General features: G+C 44.3%; 1 long non-coding RNA gene across 3 annotated transcripts in view; it reads left to right on the top strand.

The window, feature by feature from the left end:
- The window catches only part of LOC134957768 (uncharacterized), a 155,940-nt gene that overhangs the window by 121,822 nt on the left and 13,678 nt on the right, over nt 1-20,440 (top strand). For 2 of the 3 annotated variants that reach the window (XR_010186739.1, XR_010186741.1), the window contains one exon: nt 12,432-12,557. This is a non-coding gene — a long non-coding RNA (uncharacterized LOC134957768). Of the gene's footprint in view, nt 1-12,431; nt 12,589-20,440 lie in introns of those variants that run through there. The other variant, XR_010186740.1, reaches the window with a different exon arrangement.

Below are 20,440 nucleotides of genomic sequence, written 5' to 3'. Positions count from 1 at the left end.
TTCTCGGTATCGCCTGCCTAGAGAAGTGGAACCTAGATGGTATTTGGTAACGGGGGCACACTACCTCAAGAAATTGTCTAGTTCCCTGTGAACTAACGGCGGATACCGGACGCACGTCTAACACCAACATAGTTGTCAAGGCCTCAGTTATCCGCTTTGCAACAGGATGACTGCTGTGATATTTCATCTTCCTCGCAAAGGACTGTTGGACAGTCAATTGCTTGGTGGAAGTAGTAAAAGTGGGCTTACGACTTCCCCTCTGGGATGACCATCGACTCCCAGCAGCAACAACAGCAGCGCCAGCAGCAGTAGGCGTTACACGCAAGGATGCATCGGAGGAATCCCAGGCAGGAGAGGACTCGTCAGAATTGCCAGTGACATGGCCTGCAGGACTATTGGCATTCCTGGGGAAGGAGGAAATTGACACTGAGGGAGTTGGTGGGGTGGTTTGCGTGAGCTTGGTTACAAGAGGAAGGGATTTACTGGTCAGTGGACTGCTTCCGCTGTCGCCCAAAGTTTTTGAACTTGTCACTGACTTATTATGAATGCGCTGCAGGTGACGTATAAGGGAGGATGTTCCGAGGTGGTTAACGTCCTTACCCCTACTTATTACAGCTTGACAAAGGCAACACACGGCTTGACAAATGTTGTCCGCATTTCTGGTGAAATACTTCCACACCGAAGAGCTGATTTTTTTGGTATTTTCACCAGGCATGTCAATGGCCATATTCCTCCCACGGACAACAGGTGTCTCCCCGGGTGCCTGACTTAAACAAACCACCTCACCATCAGAATCCTCCTTGTCAATTTCCTCCCCAGCGCCAGCAACACCCATATCCTCCTCATCCTGGTGTACTTCAACACTGACATCTTCAATCTGACTATCAGGAACTGGACTGCGGGTGCTCCTTCCAGCACTTGCAGGGGGCGTGCAAATGGTGGAAGGCGCATGCTCTTCACGTCCAGTGTTGGGAAGGTCAGGCATCGCAACCGACACAATTGGACTCTCCTTGTGGATTTGGGATTTCGAAGAACGCACAGTTCTTTGCTGTGCTTTTGCCAGCTTGAGTCTTTTCTTTTTTCTAGCGAGAGGCTGAGTGCTTCCATCCTCATGTGAAGCTGAACCACTAGCCATGAACATAGGCCAGGGCCTCAGCCGTTCCTTGCCACTCCGTGTGGTAAATGGCATATTGGCAAGTTTACGCTTCTCCTCCGACAATTTTATTTTAGATTTTTGAGTCCTTTTTTTTACTGATATTTGGTGTTTTGGATTTTACATGCTCTGTACTATGACATTGGGCATCGGCCTTGGCAGACGACGTTGCTGGCATTTCATCGTCTCGGCCATGACTAGTGGCAGCAGCTTCAGCACGAGGTGGAAGTGGATCTTGATCTTTCCCTATTTTTGGAACCTCAACATTTTTGTTCTCCATATTTTAATAGGCACAACTAAAAGGCACCTCAGGTAAACAATGGAGATGGATGGATACTAGTATACTTATGGATGGACGAGCGACTGCCGACACAGAGGTAGCTACAGCCGTGGACTACCGTACTGTGTCTGCTGCTAATATAGACTGGATGATAATGAGATAAAAATAAAATATATATATATATATATATATCACACTAGTACTGCAGCCGGACAGGTATATATATATTATGTAATGACGGACCTGCTGGACACTGTCTGTCAGCACTGCAGACTCCTAAAGTAAGCTACTAGTATCAAGAAGATAGAAAAAAAACCCACGGGTAGGTGGTATACAATTATGGATGGACCAGCGACTGCCGACACAGAGGTAGCTACAGCCGTGGACTACCGTACTGTGTCTGTTGCTAATATAGACTGGATGATAATGAGATAAAAATAAAATATATATATATATCACACTAGTACTGCAGCCGGACAGGTATATATATATTATGTAATGACGGACCTGCTGGACACTGTCTGTCAGCACTGCAGACTCCTAAAGTAAGCTACTAGTATCAAGAAGATAGAAAAAAAAACCACGGGTAGGTGGTATACAATTATGGATGGACCAGCGACTGCCGACACAGAAGTAGCTACAGCCGTGGACTACCGTACTGTGTCTGCTGCTAATATAGACTGGATGATAATGAGATAAAAATAATATATATATATATATCACACTAGTACTGCAGCCGGACAGGTATATATATATTATGTAATGACGGACCTGCTGGACACTGTCTGTCAGCACTGCAGACTCCTAAAGTAAGCTACTAGTATCAAGAAGATAGAAAAAAAAACCACGGGTAGGTGGTATACAATTATGGATGGACCAGCGACTGCCGACACAGAGGTAGCTACAGCCGTGGACTACCGTACTGTCTGCTGCTAATATAGACTGGATGATAATGAGATAAAAATAATATATATATATATATCACACTAGTACTGCAGCCGGACAGGTATATATATATTATGTAATGACGGACCTGCTGGACACTGTCTGTCAGCACTGCAGACTCCTAAAGTAAGCTACTAGTATCAAGAAGATAGAAAAAAAAAACCACGGGTAGGTGGTATACAATTATGGATGGACCAGCGACTGCCGACACAGAGGTAGCTACAGCCGTGGACTACCGTACTGTGTCTGCTGCTTGTATAGACTGGATGATAATGAGATAAAAATAAAATATATATATATATCACACTAGTACTGCAGCCGGACAGGTATATACATATTATGTAATGACGGACCTGCTGGACACTGTCTGTCAGCACTGCAGACTCCTAAAGTAAGCTACTAGTATCAAGAAGATAGAAAAAAAACCCACGGGTAGGTGGTATACAATTATGGATGGACCAGCGACTGCCGACACAGAGGTAGCTACAGCCGTGGACTACCGTACTGTGTCTGCTGCTAATATAGACTGGATGATAATGAGATAAAAATAAAATATATATATATATCACACTAGTACTGCAGCCGGACAGGTATATATATATTATGTAATGACGGACCTGCTGGACACTGTCTGTCAGCACTGCAGACTCCTAAAGTAAGCTACTAGTATCAAGAAGATAGAAAAAAAAAACCACGGGTAGGTGGTATACAATTATGGATGGACCAGCGACTGCCGACACAGAGGTAGCTACAGCCGTGGACTACCGTACTGTGTCTGCTGCTAATATAGACTGGATGATAATGAGATAAAAATAAAATATATATATATATCACACTAGTACTGCAGCCGGACAGGTATATATATATTATGTAATGACGGACCTGCTGGACACTGTCTGTCAGCACTGCAGACTCCTAAAGTAAGCTACTAGTATCAAGAAGATAAAAAAAAAAACCACGGGTAGGTGGTATACAATTATGGATGGACCAGCGACTGCCGACACAGAGGTAGCTACAGCCGTGGACTACCGTACTGTGTCTGCTGCTAATATAGACTGGATGATAATGAGATAAAAATAAAATATATATATATATCACACTAGAACTGCAGCCGGACAGGTATATATATATTATGTAATGACGGACCTGCTGGACACTGTCTGTCAGCACTGCAGACTCCTAAAGTAAGCTACTAGTATCAAGAAGATAGAAAAAAAAACCACGGGTAGGTGGTATACAATTATGGATGGACCAGCGACTGCCGACACAGAGGTAGCTACAGCCGTGGACTACCGTACTGTGTCTGCTGCTAATATAGACTGGATGATAATGAGATAAAAATAAAATATATATATATATCACACTAGTACTGCAGCCGGACAGGTATATATATATTATGTAATGACGGACCTGCTGGACACTGTCTGTCAGCACTGCAGACTCCTAAAGTAAGCTACTAGTATCAAGAAGATAGAAAAAAAAACCACGGGTAGGTGGTATACAATTATGGATGGACCAGCGACTGCCGACACAGAGGTAGCAACAGCCGTGGACTACCGTACTGTGTCTGCTGCTAATATAGACTGGATGATAATGAGATAAAATTAAAATATATATATATATATATATATCACACTAGTACTGCAGCCGGACAGGTATATATTATGTAATGACGGACCTGCTGGACACTGTCTGCAGAATGCGTTTATAAAAAAAAACACCACACGACGAGTGTTTAACTTTTTCAGGCAGACAATCACAATATACTGGTGGTCAGCAGACAATCACAATACTGGTGGTCAGTGGTCACTGGTCAGTCACACTGGCAGTGGCACTCTGGCAGCAAAAGTGTGCACTGTACTTAAAATATGTACTCCTGCTATAACTGCTCCCCAGTCTCCCCCACAATTAAGCTGTGTGAGCAGTGAGCACTCAGCACAGTCAGATAATGATATACAGTATTACATATGATGCAGCACACTGGGCTGAGCACAGATATGGTATGTGACTGTGTCACACTGTGTATCGTTTTTTTTCAGGCAGAGAACGGATTAATTAAACTGGTGGTCACTGGTCACACTATCAGCAGCAAGTAGTACTCCTCCTAATAATTTGCTCCCCAAAATTTGTGTCTCTCTCTAGTACTCTAGTCTAAACGGAGAGGACGCCAGCCACGTCCTCTCCCTATCAATCTCAATGCACGTGTGAAAATGGCGGCGACGCGCGGCTCCTTATATAGAATCCGAGTCTCGCGATAGAATACGAGCCTCGCGAGAATCCGACAGCGGGATGATGACGTTCGGGCGCGCTCGGGTTAACCGAGCAAGGCGGGAAGATCCGAGTCGCTCGGCCCCGTGTAAAAAAACCTGAAGTTCGGGCGGGTTCGGATTCCGAGGAACCGAACCCGCTCATCTCTAATAAATATACAGTGTATCCGATTAATCATGTTAACAGTGGCAACAGCAATAACAAATGCAATATCATGGATTGTTTGTATGTTGCATAGCAACCACGCAGAGTGTGCTGTCTGCGCCGGAGGGCGCCGCCTAATGACGTCATGGGCTCCGTTCGGCCGTGCGAGGTTGTGTGACCGGCGGGAAGACCCGCGATGCAGAAGGCTGGCGTCCTCCAGGTGGGATAGGTAAGACTGCTTGATTGCGTTTGGGGGTGGGTATAAATGTATGTCTTTTGGCACTGTGTTTATATTCATGCTGTCCCTGACGACGGGGGTATCCCCGAAACGTAGGATCTAATAAAGGACCGTTTTATTTTTTATAAGAAGCCTGGTGAGTGCCGCTTATTTGCACATACTACAATAGCTCTATGGAGCTTAAGATGGCACCGCAGCAAGAATAATTCCAATCCGGGAGGGAGTGCCGGACAATTGGATATACTATATATATATATATATATATATATATATTTTAAATATTAATAGGACTTAACCTCTTATCAACTGAAGAGTTTCCCCTGCACCAGCCACGCAGTAATATTTTAACACTAAAATAACCTTAATAAAATTAAGACTCGGACACACTGATTTGGCATTAATAATGGTCAGCTATTTATTTATTTATATTTAAATCAATAAAGGAAATGGATAGCGACGACCATAAACCATCAATCATCTGCCCCATGTACACACCATATAACTAATACATTCATAAGTAAACCATAATATTAAGACTTGGAGACATGTATTTGGCAGAATAAAATTTGTTAGCTATTCATTTAAAACACATTAAGAATATTCAAATATGCTTAAATAAAATAAAGTATGTTGGCATGTTAGAAGACTGAAGATCATATAAAAAATAGCTACAGTACTGTATATGGTGTACATAAGGGATTCACAACCATTTTTCTGGCAAGTACTATATAGCAACTATGGGGAGCTTTCAAGAACCACTTTTTTGCAGGTATACATCTGTAAAGATGTAAACATTTTTGACATTCATTGCACCTAACCATCTCCTAAAACATCCTTATGACCCTCCACAGATTACCAGGCTTCTGGAGATCAGAATTTGCTGTCTCCAGCCTCAAACCCTCCTGGCTGTCTTCATCCTCATTTTTATCTTCTGTTTGATGTTATAGCTAGTGTACCTGGCCTGCTTGCTCCTCTTCATGCTTCAGCTTCTGTTCCCACCTCTGACTCTTCCATTGGTTAGTGATGTTGTACCGCCGCCCCAATGCAAGCAACTCCAGATGTCACCGTGGTAGATTGTGGTTGACATCTTGGTAATCCCTAGCCTTCTTAATTATAATGCCAGTGGTATACATACCTCTGGCAGAGAACCGCTGGTGTAGATTATTGCATATTTATGTTATCTAAAGTATTCACTTTTTGACCATGGAAATACTAGGGGCTATTACATTCTCATCTCAAAACCTAGACCAGTGTCTCAAATAGAAATGTCATTACTCAGAACCTGGATAAAGATTTCGATACAGTCTTAAAATCTTATATCAATTATCTGATGCTCTTGATCATTAGATGGATAAGGTATTTATGTCGACATAATCTACCAAAATATTACAAAAGGAATTAAAGAGAGTTGCTGATAACCATGGCATGCAGTCCATGGCATTCCATCTGTCATAGTGTCATAGTTGCACTTTAGAATGAGCTTCAGTACAGTATAGTATAGTATAGGCAGGGGCGAAGTTAGGGGTCAGGCCGCCCCAAGGCACAACATTATTTGTTGCCCCTCTCCCCCTTATGTCACTGCCTCTTTACCCCCTTCATGTCGGGGGCAGTCCCGATGCCTCCAGCCGATAAGGCAGCCCCTACCCTACTCTTCCATCACCTCTTGCACCACAATTTACTGCCCGTTGTCCTCCCTCCACCAGTTGCAAAATAAAAACATAAGTTGTAACGGCAAAAGAATCATATGGCCTCATCTGACCAGCAGCCTAGCAGGTCTCTCCTGTAAGGGAGCCTGATGTGCAATCCCCTCCCCCCCGCCTCCAGCTAGGTGGAGACCCTAGGCATGTGCCTAGTGGGAAATCCACCACTGAGTATAGTATAGTATAAGTATAGTATAGTATAGTATAGTATAGTATAGTATAGTATAGTATAGAGCCACAAGCTTCCTAAATTGCCCAACCAATATACTAAGAGGTCTATTTTAAAAGTTGTGAAAAGCCATTTATCAATGATAAAGAAAACTTTTTGACACATTCTCACTATTCATGTAGCTGCCATGTCCTCTGTGGTCTCTGTGTACTTTCTCTTCCCTGTACACAAGTATTGGGAAAGTGAGCAAACCGCTTTTCTTTGGTCAGCTCCACTTACCAAATCTTATAGCAAAATTCTAATGCCATCTGTGGTAAGCAAACAAAACTGAAATCAGCCTCATTGGGGGAGAATAGCAGTGAAGCTCCTTGTCTTTACATTTTGGTCCTTCCCCTTACTTGCTAATATAAGTGATTCAAGTTAACAATTGCCCCAAACTGTAGCTTCCTCATCTCCTCCTCTTCCCGACCTGTCGATTTGTCATCTCTTCCTCCTTCCAACCTTTTGTTTCCCAATCTCATTCTCCTCTTGGCCTGTTGCTTCCCCATCTCCTCCTGCTCCTGACCTATTGCTACCCCATCTATTCCTTTAGATCTGTTGCTTCCCCATCACTTATTCCTAACTTGTTGCTTTCCTTTCTCCTCCTCCAGACCTGTTGCTTCCCTATCTCTTACTCCATCTGACCTGTCGCTTCCCCCTCTCCTTCTCCTCCAGGCCTGTTGTTTCAGTATCTCCTCCTCCTTCTGACCTGTGGCTTCCCCATCTCCTCCACCCAACCTACAACTTCCCCATCTCCTCCCGACCTGTTGCATCCCCATCTCCTCCTTCCATCCTGACATTTTCCCATCTCATCCTCTCAATGTGTCACTTTCCCATATCCTCCTCCTCCCGACCTTTCACTTCTCCATCTCCTTCTCACAACCTGTCCCTTCCTCATTGCCTCCTCCTAACCAGTTATTTTCTAATCTCCTCCTCCTCCTGACCTGTTGTTTCCCCACCTCATTTTCCCAACATCTAGATTCACCATCTCCTCCACGTCCCCACCTGTCACTTCCCCATTCCCATTATGCATAAACATTTGAATACTAAATTGGAATACAAGAATCCAGTCCCAGGAAGTAGGGATGGGGAATTAAGGAGAAGAATCGATACTTGAAAACTTTCCTCTATTGATTTTTTTTATTTTTTTATAGAAGGAGCTCAAACAATGTTTATATAACATTGATTTTTGAGATCAGGAAAAATCAGGTTAGCTAATCGATGTTAGGAAGCCAAGGAGAATGGTTGCAAGTTAATGAGGACTTTGTTCTGCCACTCACTCTGTCACCTTCAGCAGCCACTGGCAACAGCCACACTGTTGCCTTCTAGAGAGAATATTTAGACATAAATGTAGACAACAAAACGATGGTGAGGAACTATCAATACTTCCCCATCGACAAATATTTTTTTCTACTATCGGGTCAGAGCGATCAATAGGAATGATAGTTTTTTTTCATCGATTCTCATTCCTATAAAGTAGAGATGAGCGGGTTCGGTTCTCAGAGAACCAAACCCTACAGGACTTCACGCTCCAAGCCCGGATCCGAGTCAGGCTCGGGTTTTTCTGCCTGACTCAGAAACCAGAACAAGGCAAAATGTCATCATCCCGCTGTTGGATTCTCGTGGGGTTTGGATACCATATAAGGAGCCGCGCATCACCGCCATTTTCCCTCCGGCATTGGAGAGTATAGAGAGATGACGTGTCTCCGTTCTTTCAGTGTCCTCAGTGTCCGTGTCTTGTGCTGCATCTGTCCAGTCACAGTGGTTGTGTCCTCTGCTGCCATATGTCCAGTGCTGCTGTATAGGGTGCTGTGTTGTGCTGCATCAGTTCAGTGGTGGTGCATTGTGCTGCATCAGTCCAGTCACAGTGGTGGTGTCCTATGCTGCCATATGTCCAGTGCTGCTGAATAATAAGTCCCTTACAGTGTTGCTGTGTTGTCCTGCATCAGACCAGTGGTAGTGTCCTGTGCATCAGTCAGTCCAGTGACCAGTCACAGTGGCGGTGTCCTCTGCTGCCATATGTCCAGTGCTGCTGTATAATAAGTCCCTTACAGTATTGCTGTGTTGTCCTGCCTCAGACCAGTGGTAGTGTCCTGTGCATCAATCAGACCAGTGACCAGTCACAGTGGTGTCCTCTGCTGCCATATGTCCAGTGCTGCTTTATAATAAGTCCCTTACAGTGTTGCTGTGTTGTCCTGCATCAGACCGGTGGTAGTGTCCTGGCCATCAGTCAGTCCAGTGACCAGTCACAGTGGTGTCCTCTGAAGCCATATGTCCAGTGCTGCTGTATAATAAGTCCCTTACAGTGTTGCTGTGTTGTCCTGCATCAGACCAGTGGTAGTGTCCTGTGCATCAGTCAGTCCAGTGACCAGTCACAGTGGTGGTGTCCTCTGCTGCCATATGTCCAGTGCTGCTGTATAATAAGTCCCTTACAGTGTTGCTGTGTTGTCCTGCATCAGACCAGTGGTAGTGTCCTGTGCATCAGTCCCTCCAGTGACCAGTCACAGTGGTGTCCTCTGCTGCCATATGTCCAGTGCTGCTGTATAATAAGTCCCTTACAGTGTCAATGTGTTGTCCTGCATTAGACCAGTGGTAGTGTCCTGTGCATCAGTCAGTCTAGTGACCAGTCACATTGGTGGTGTCCTCTGCTGCCATATGTCCAGTGCTGCTGTATAATAAGTCCCTTACAGTGTTGCTGTGTTGTCCTGCATCAGACCGGTGGTAGTGTCCTGGCCATCAGTCAGTCCAGTGACCAGTCACAGTGGTGTCCTCTGAAGCCATATGTCCAGTGCTGCTGTATAATAAGTCCCTTACAGTGTTGCTGTGTTGTCCTGCATCAGACCAGTGGTAGTGTCCTGTGAATCAGTCAGTCCAGTGACCAGTCACAGTGGTGTCCTCTGAAGCCATATGTCCAGTGCTGCTGTATAAGTCCAGTCCATTGCAGTGGTGCTGTGTTGTCCTGCTTCAGTCCAGTGGTGGTGTCCTGTGCTGCCATAAGTCCAGTGGTGATGTCCTGTGCTGTATATTATTTACTCCAAATAAAAGGGTTATATACATTACTTATATTATTATCCAATTTTTTTTTACAGGGTTTCCCCTGTGTGGTGTAGGGGTACACTCGCCTGTGCTGCATATTATTATAATAGCTTCAAATAAAAGGGTTATTATTATCCAAATTAATTTTACAGGCTTTGCCGTGTGTGTGTTTGGTTTAGGGGTACACTATCCAGTGCCACCAATATTGTGCGTGTATTACATCTGGGCAAATTCCAGCACGTCCCATGTTTGTGCTACACACTGGTGTCGCTTAGCTTAGTCATCTAGCTACCTCATTGCACCTCTTTTTCTTCTTTGCATGTTGTGCTGTTTGGGGCCTAGTTTTTTAAAGTGCCATCCTGTCTGCAACTGCAGTGCCACTCCTAGATGGGCCAGATGTTTGTGCCGCACACTTGTGTCGCTTATCTTAGTCATCCATCATTGCACCTCTTTTTCTTCTTTGCATGATGTGCTGTTTGGGGCCTATTTTTTTAAATCTGCCATCCTGTCTGCCACTGCAATGCCACTCCTAGATGGGCCAGGTGTTTGTGCCGCACACTTTTGTCGCTTAGCTTAGTCATACAGCGACCTCAGGGCAACTTTTAGGCCTAAAAACAATATTGTGAGGTGTTCAGAATAGACTGGAAATGAGTGGAAATTAATGTTATTGAGGTTAATAATACCGTAGGATCAAAATTACCCCCAAATTCTGTGATTTTAGCGTTTTTTATGGGGGGTTTTTCAAAAATCATCCAGCTCCAAAACCAAAACCAAAACCCGAAAGGGTGGTTTTGGCAAAACCAACCCAAAACCAAAACCCGAGCGGGGAATTAGAACCAACACACGAAAAGTGCCCGCCGCACATCTCTACTATAAAGATGGATTGTTTTGCGACTCATCACACTGAAGAGGTGAGTGAACATGAATGTTGCTATTTTATTGCATTGATAGTATGCCATTAAGATTTGTTATTTTTCACTACCAATGGAAATATCTTTTTAAATAGACCCCTAACACTGTTTGTAAAAATATGGTATACAGTATCTCATGCCTGTCTACATTTTTAATTCATGCTTAACATGCTTAGTTGGTAGCCACAGACATTACATGTATTGCATTCCTCATTATCAATACATCTCTGTGGCTTGAGTCTTCCAGACCTCCAGTAAACTGATAATTGTAATTTTGAAAGGGCAAGATCTGTACATCAGGTATACATTATGTATGGCACACTAGATACAGATATTACAATACTACAATACCATGACATGCATACAAGGGGGTATATTTACTAAAGGTCGATTTTGTTTGTTTTTATTCGATGTTAGATCGATTTTAATTGATGTTGGGGTTCCAGGGTTAGAACACACATTTACTAACATTTAAAAATTAATATAAAAAGCATCTGCTAGTAAATGTGTGTTTTAACCTTGGAAGCCCAACATCGATTAAAAGCGATTATAAAAAAAAAAAATATTGGTCTAACATCAAACAAACAAAAATAAAATCGACCTTTAGTACATATACTCCAAGGTTTGATAGTAGCATTATAAATGTATAATGTTTTCGTAATGTCTTTCAACCATTAATGCATCACACAGAGGAAAAACAGAAAATTAGATTGCATTATGCACACATAATAGATGTGCAGCTGGTCAACCTAAAAAGAGGGACATTATTTCATTTCTTGGAATAGTTGCTGGAAATTAGGGACAATTGACATTGACATGAGTGCATTGTTTATACAGCAGGGATCCACTTTGATCAAGTAAAAGACAGTTGTCCTAGGGCAGGAATGAGGGCTGTTCGGAAGTGACATACATACCTTTAAATGAAATGAATGACCTAAATACAATGTGTAAAGTTAAGATATTCCCAGTGGTCATATTAACCTGGGCAGTACGGATGGTGTAATGGTTAGCATTACTGCCTCACTGCACTGAGGTCATGGGTTCAATTCCAACCATGACACTACCTGTGCAGAGTTTGTAAATACTGGTAGGTTAATTGGATCTCAACAAAATTAACCCTAGTATGAATGTGTGCGCGTGAACATGTGGTAGGGAATATAGATTGTAAGCTCCACTGGGGCAGGGACCGATGTGAATGGCCAAATATTCTCTGTAAAGCGCTGCGGAATATGTGTGTGCTATATAAATAACTGGTAATAAATAAATAAATAACCATGTCTAAATGGATCCATTAAAATTCTATATGAGTTTTAAGTCAGAGAAAACACAAATGAAATTCCATTGTTTATGTAAAAGTACAAAAGACACTCAGACTGCATTTATAAATTGTTCCATTACAACAATAAACACATTAATGCTTAATGAAGAATTATTTTTCATTTTAACCAATCATGTGTAAAGTGTGATGAAACAGTATGTTTTATGTCTGTACTCAATAATGTATTTTTCTTTTATTCTTCCTTCATTTCGTGCTTGGCTTCAATACAGCTTGGATGAGATGACGGAACAATGGCTACAGAAAGCATGATGTCATCCCCACTTAAAGCACACATGGAAACGGACAAAATGTTAAACACTGGGGATTACACTGGGGGTCCTCATTAAGATAATAAGGTAAATCATTGAATGAAACTACCCAGCAGAACACAGCGACTCACTTCCAGTCTGTATGCACAGTAAATGCAACACAAAGGGAAAGGAAATACATATGTTATCTTGTACATAAAAGATTCATGAAACACACACACACATATATATTTCACAGACTTGGAATTTGGTTCAGCGTGGTGTGTTTCTACACCATTGCACATTGTCTTGCATACCTCTATGGGGGGAACGAGGCAAAACTTGTGATATAGATGGACGCCATTTGCCATTCCAGAATGACAAATTGCTTCAACCATCAAATGGAATTTCAGAAATGTAGATATGGTTTTAAAATTAATTTGTGGAAAGGTGTACATTATGATAAATCTATATCATTCAGGGCCATTGATTGAAGTGCGCAAATGATCCCGCCATGATCACAGTGATGAGGGGGCCATAGGCAAATGCAAGGGGGGTTCTGGTTGCCCGGAATCCCCCCCCCCCCTCCTTTTGGCAAGTGGCTCAAATTATGACAACAATACAAAGCTGCCACCACATAATGAAGCTTCTTCTACCAAGTTTGCTGTGCGTGTGGATCTGATTCCTAGATCGGTGCACTGGACCAGAGAGTAGCTACCAGGAAGAAGAGACAAGAGCCTTACCATGTGGTGGAAGAATGTGTGCTTGGAAGTGCAGTACTGGTTCTATTATGTTTGTGTATATATTTATTATTGAAATGTTTGCTACAGCCTATACTATAGACCAGCGGTGGCCAACCTGTGGCTCTTGAGCCGCATGTGGCTCTTTCTTTCTTTAAATGTGGCTCCCGACACTTGAAGTCACATTACCACAACAGTTCTGGTAACCACTACACTCCAGAAAGACACGCGGAAGCACTACGAGGGCTGTGGACTGAGGGAGCCAGATACTAGAGATAAAACACCCACCGTCAAACAGAGGATCCTTAAGCCCCTTTCACATCGCCAATGCAGGATCCCACCTGGGAATTAGAAACGGACCTTCCCGGGTGGGATCCGGCATTGGACCCTAACAGGTGGCTTCCTGACCTGGCAATTTGCTGGGTCATATGCAATGGGTTACCAGCGCTAGGAGTTGTATCGCCAATCATTCAATAAATCAATTACCACTGGATCAGTTATAAATTTTAATAAACATAATTATCACATGAATTAAAAACGTGAAGATAAAGGTATTTAGGAGTTAACCATACAATTAAAATATAAAATACAATAAGATAAAATCAAAAATAAGAATTGGCTCTGAGGTGATATTGATTCAAATTGCTGGAAAGGACCCAACCATTATTTTAGTGATCCCGGACTTAGTAAAGTGCAGATTTCCTCCTCCTTAGAATTATTTGTGCAGTCAGCTGGTAATACCCTTAATAGTACCTCTCACACAGTTCCATATAAAGATGGTGATGATTGCTCGTCTGTGCAGATATTCAAGGGGTTTCCATAATCTTGCTGGTTGTGCTGAAAAGGAGTGGTTTGCAGGTAAAGCCCTTGGAAATCCAAGTGTGCAAAAGAGTCCTTATCTGGATCAAACTGGACAAAGGTTGGGATTCCACAGCAGTGCCTTAACGCGTAATTTGCTGGGTCAGTTGCCATAGCTACAGGGGGGGGCAGCATGGATGGAGGCGGCGCTGGGAGATGAGCTCATCTCCGCGCAGCCTCTCCCTAAGTAGTAAACAGGTCCTGGGTCGCATCGACCCGGGAACCCATTTTTACGCTGCCACTGACCCTGTATTCAACCCAGGAATAACCCTTCTTATAACCTGGGTTGAATTACCGGGTCAGGTGACCAAGGAATTCGACCATGACCCATTCACACCGCACAACAACCCGTGTCGACTCGGCAATATGCCGGGTCGATACCGGGATATTTGCGCGGTGTGAAAGGGGTAATAAGGAGCTGCTACAATGGCATGAGTTGGGGGGCTCTGAAGTGACACACAAGGGTTCTAGCAGGAGTGACACATGGGAGAGCTGGATGAAGTGACATAGGAGCATGCTAGCAGGAGTGACAAGTGGGGGAGCTGACTGGAGTGAGACAGCAGGGTGCTGGCTGAAATGACACATGGGAGAGCTGAAGTGTACTATGTGAATCGTCTTTCATTATATTTTATGTGGTTCTGGCTTTTTTAATTATTTTATGCTGAAGTGACTTCTTCAATGTATTTTATGTTGAATCTGGCTTTAAAAATTGATTTTATGTGGATTTGGCCTTTTCAATGTATTTTATACCATGGGCGGTGCCTAGTAAGCACAAGGCCACACCCCATTTTTGCATGCTCGCCTTCGGCTCTTTGACGTACCTAACAAGATTTTTTGGCTCTTTGACTCTGACTGGTTGGCCACCCCTGCTATAGACCATCTTTGTTGTGTTAAATACTGTATTCCATACAGTATCCATTGTATAAAAAGACCAATGTTTACATTAATAACCAGAGTCGTTACTAGATACTTCTACCTCTCTCTCAGACTCTCACACTTGCTCCAATGTTCTGCAGAGTGGGAGATTGTGGACTGCATTTGGAAACCCCCCTCTAGAAATCCTGCGTTTGCCACTTGGGGGCAGCACCATTGCCCTATGGTGCCTGTATTTAGCTTGCAGATCTGCCTGAGAGATGCTCTGTGCACCTCTAGGAGCTCAGCTTCCCGGTCCTAGAGGCTGTCCGGCCCTCTTTCCATGATATTATGATGTCACAATGCAGGGGGCAGGCACGGCCCATGGCACATTGTCACCTTGCTATGACTCCTATATCCCCAAATGGTCCTGTTATCTGCTGGCGAATTGGTAACAGCTGTTAGCAGTGCTTGGCTCTTTCTTACTTGGAATCTAAGGCGCTCCTGTATCATTGGCTATAAACGCAATTTGTGCTTGTTTTTTTCTACTGTGCATGTTCACCAAAATTCTTATCTGTCCATATAACAGAAAAATACAAATATGTAATTGGACTAGCTTTCAAATAAATTAATTAATAGTAGATGACATATGAACATTATACAAATATATATATATATATATATATATATATATTAAAGGTATATTTTTATACTGAGAAATAATTGCACCAGTACATCAACGTACATTGACTTTTCCCCTTTTGGATGTATGTTCATCTGCCCCTATGGCAAGTGGTAAGCATTTTGTGCTTACAGATCTTTACACTTGGGTGGAGAGGTGGTATGGATATAAAGGTCACACAAGCAAAGTATAGTAACAGACACACAACAGAGACACTTATGTGCCTGGTGCAAAATACGCAGCGATTTATTCATAATATTACATTATATGTGTAATCAGTCTGCAGCAGAAAAACAGCTTCCCATTTGACCTTTTCAAGGTTTAGTTTTGTCCTGTAGTAGTGTTTGTCTGTCTAAGTGTAATGTTTCTGCAAATGCTTTGTCTACCAGTTCGGGGGGCGTATTTCTTTTCCAAGAATTGGTCCCCCAGCTGTTTCCCTTGTGTCTTGAAATCACCCACATCTGAGCAATTTCTCCTAATTCTCATGAATTGCCCCTTAGGTATGTTTTGAAGCCATGTGTTGTGGTGTCCACTGGTTGCTAGGATGTAACTGTTGACATCCACATCCTTCCTGAATGTTTTTGTCTGTAATGAATTGTCTTTAATGAAGATCTCCAAATCTAGAAATTCAACCTTCTCCTTGCTAGTGTGAGTTGTGAATGTGAGATTCCTGTCATTGTTATTCATGTGTTGGATGAATGAATTCAGGGAGTCCTGTGTCCCTTTCCAGATGAAAATTATGTCATCGATGTAGCGCCGCCATAGGACGAGGCTGGCGCCAAAGTCATGCCCTCTCCATATGTTCTGTTTCTCCCATTTGCCCATGAATAGGTTGGCATAACTTGGCGCACCCTCGATCCCATAGCGGTCCCGGTCATCTGCAGGTAGTAGGTGTCGTTGAACCACACATAGTTATGGTTCAGTATGAATTCGGTGGCTGTGACAATAAAATCAGTTTGTTCTGGATCCAGAGTACCGTCTGTCTGTAGAAAATGTTTTATGCTTTCAAGCCCTTGGTTGTGTGCAATTATTGTGTATATTCATCAAGCGGCAATACCATAATTTATTTCATCTTGTGTCTAATTTCCCTATACATCGGATGTTCACACAATATGCATGTTACTATTTGCAAATAAGGGCATTTATGTGTAATCACAATAATAAGATTTTACTCACCGGTAAATCTATTTCTCGTAGTCCGTAGTGGATGCTGGGGACTCCGTAAGGACCATGGGGAATAGACGGGCTCCGCAGGAGACTGGGCACTCTAAGAAAGATTTAGTACTACTGGTGTGCACTGGCTCCTCCCTCTATGCCCCTCCTCCAGACCTCAGTTAAGGAAACTGTGCCCGGAAGAGCTGACATTACAAGGAAAGGATTTTGGAATCCAGGGTAAGACTCATACCAGCCACACCAATCACACCGTATAACTTGTGATAAACTTACCCAGTTAACAGTATGAACAAACAACAGAGCATCAACCAATGGATGCCAACAAAACATAACCCTTTATTAAGCAATAACTATATACACGTATTGCAGAAAGTCCGCACTTGGGACGGGCGCCCAGCATCCACTACGGACTACGAGAAATAGATTTACCGGTGAGTAAAATCTTATTTTCTCTAACGTCCTAGTGGATTCTGGGGACTCCGTAAGGACCATGGGGATTATACCAAAGCTCCCAAACGGGCGGGAGAGTGCGGATGACTCTGCAGCACCGAATGGGCAAACACAAGGTCCTCCTCAGCCAGGGTATCAAACTTGTAGACTCTTGCAAAAGTGTTTGAACCCGACCAAGTAGCAGCTCGGCAAAGCTGTAATGCCGAGACCCCTCGGGCAGCCGCCCAAGAAGAGCCCACCTTCCTTGTGGAATGGGCTTTCACTGATTTTGGATGCGGCAATCCAGCCACAGAATGAGCCTGCTGAATCGTGTTACAGATCCAGCGAGCAATAGTTTGCTTTGAAGCAGGAGCACCCAGTTTGTTGGATGCATACAGGATAAACAGCGAGTCAGTCTTCCTGACTCTAGCCGTTCTGGTTACATAAATCTTCAAAGCCCGGACTACGTCAAGCAACTTGGAATCCTCCAAGTCACAAGTAGCCGCAGGCACCACAATAGGTTGGTTCAAATGAAAAGATAACACCACCTTTGGCAGAAATTGCGGACGAGTCCGTAATTCTGCCCTGTCCATCTGGAAAACCAGATAGGGGCTTTTACATGACAAAGCCGCCAATTTTGACACACGCCTAGCCGAAGCTAAGGCCAACAGCATGACCACTTTCCACGTGAGATACTTTAGCTCCACAGTCTTAAGTGGCTCAAACCAGTGGGATTTCAGGAAACCCAACACCACGTTAAGATCCCAAGGTGCCACTGGTGGCATAAAAGGGGGCTGAATATGCAGCACTCCCTTAACAAACGTCTGAACCTCAGGCAGTGAAGCCAGTTCTTTTTGAAAGAAAATGGATAGGGCCGAAATCTGGACCTTTATGGACCCTAATTTTAGGCCCATAGTCACTCCTGACTGTAGGAAGTGCAGGAATCGACCCAGCTGGAATTCTTCTGTAGGGCCTTCCTGGCCTCACACCAAGCAACATATTTTCGCCATATACGGTGATAATGCTTTGCTGTCACGTCCTTCCTAGCCTTTATCAGCGTAGGAATAACTTCATCCGGAATGCCTTTTTCCGCTAGGATCCGGCGTTCAACCGCCATGCCGTCAAACGCAGCCGCGGTAAGTCTTGGAACAGACAGGGCCCTTGTTGCAACAGGTCCTGTCTGAGAAGCAGAGGCCATGGGTCCTCTGTGAGCATTTCTTGCAGTTCCGGGTACCAAGTCCTTCATGGCCAATCCGGACAATGAGTATTGTTCTCACTCCTCTTTTTCTTACAATTCTCAGCACCTTTGGTATGAGAGGAAGAGGAGGAAACACATAGACCGACTGGAACACCCACGATGTTACTAGTGCGTCCACAGCTATCGCCTGAGGGTCCCTTGACCTGGCGCAATACCATTTTAGCTTTTTGTCGAGGCGGGACGCCATCGTGTCCACCTGTGGCAGTTCCCGTCGATTTGCAATCTGCGTGAAGACTTCTTGGTGAAGTCCCCACTCTCCAGGGTGGAGGTCGTGCCTGCTGAGGAAGTCTGCTTCCCGGTTGTCCACTCCCGAAATGAACACTGCTGACAGTGTGCTTACGTGATTCTCCGCCCAGCGAAGAATTCTGGTGGCTTCTACCATCGCCACCCTGCTCCTTGTGCCGCCTTGGGGGTTTACATGAGCCACTGCGGTGATATTGTCTGACTGGATCAGAACCGGTTGGTCGCGAAGCAGGGTCTCCGCTTGACTTAGGGCGTTGTATATGGCCCTTAGTTCCAGGATATTGATGTGAAGGCAAGTCTCCTGCCTTGACCACAGCCCTTGGAAATTTCTTCCCTGTGTGACTGCCCCCCACCCTCGGAGGCTTGCATCCGTGGTCACCAGGACCCAGTCCTAAATGCCGAATCTGCGACCTTCGAGAAGGTGAGCACTCTGCAGTCACCACAGGAGAGACACCCTTGCTCTGGGGATAGGGTGATTAACCGATGCATCCGAAGATGTGATCCGGACCACTTGTCCTGTAAGTCCCATTGGAAGGTATGGAACCTGCCGAAGGGAATGGCTTCGTATGATGCCACCCTCCTTCCCAGGACTCGAGTGCAGTGATGCACTGACACCTGTTTTAGTTTTAATAGATTCCTGACCAGTGTCACGAGCTCCTGAGCTCTCTCTATCGGGAGATAAACCTTTTTCTGGTCTGTGTCTAGGATCATGCCTAGGAGAGGCAGATGAGCTGTAAGAACCAACTGCGACTTTGGAATATATAGAATCCAGCCGTGTTGCCGTTTCACTTCCGGAGAAAGCGATACGCTGTTCAGCAACTGCTCTCTTGATCTCGCTTTTATGAGGAGATCGTCCAAGTACGTGATAATAGTGACACCTTGCTTCCGCAGGAGCACCATCATTTCCGCCATTACCTTGGTGAATATTCTCAAGGCCGTGGAGAGACCAAACGGCAACGTTTGAAATTGGTAATGACCATCCCGTACCGCAATTCTGAGGTACGCCTGATGAGGTGGATAAATGGGGACATGAAGGAATGCATCCTTTATGTCCCGAGTCACCATAAAATCTCCCCCTTCCAGGCTTGCAATCACCGCTCTTAGCGATTCCAACTTGAACTTGAACCCTTTCAGGTATATATTCAGGGATTTTAAATTCAATATGGGTCCGACCGAACCGTCTGGTTTCGGGACTACAACATGGTCGAATAATAACCCCCTCCTTGTTGAAGGAGGGGAACCTTGACCACCACCTGTTGAAGATACAATTTATGAATTGCAGTTAACACTGTTTCCCTCTCGTGGGGGGAAGCCGGCAGGGCCGTCGGTGAGGGGGCATCTTCTCAAAGTCCAGCTTGTATCCCTGAGACACAATATCTATTGCCCAGGGATCTAACAGGGAGTGAACCCACTTGTGGCTGAACTTACGAAGGCGTGCCCCCACCGGGTCTAGCTCAGCCTGTGGAGCCCCAGCGACATGCAGTGGATTTTTGTAGAGGCCGGGGAGGACTTCTGTTCCTAGGAACTAGCTGTGTTGTGCAGCTTCTTTCCTCTGCCCCCGCCTCTGGCAAGAAAGGACGCACCTCGGACTTTCTTGTTTCTTTATTCGAAAAGCTGCATTTGATAATGTCGTGCTTTCCTAGGCTGTGCAGGAATATAAGGCAAAATATCAGAATTACCAGCTATAGCTGTGGAGACCAGGTCCGAGAACACTTCTCCACACAATCCTCAGCCTTCCACATGCCTCTTAAGTCGG

Source organism: Pseudophryne corroboree, chromosome 9, assembly GCF_028390025.1.
Source record: "Pseudophryne corroboree isolate aPseCor3 chromosome 9, aPseCor3.hap2, whole genome shotgun sequence".
In the NCBI taxonomy this organism is placed as follows: Eukaryota; Metazoa; Chordata; class Amphibia; order Anura; family Myobatrachidae; genus Pseudophryne; species Pseudophryne corroboree.
Note: the sequence above shows the minus strand (reverse complement) of the source record. Positions and strands in the feature narration are given on the sequence as shown.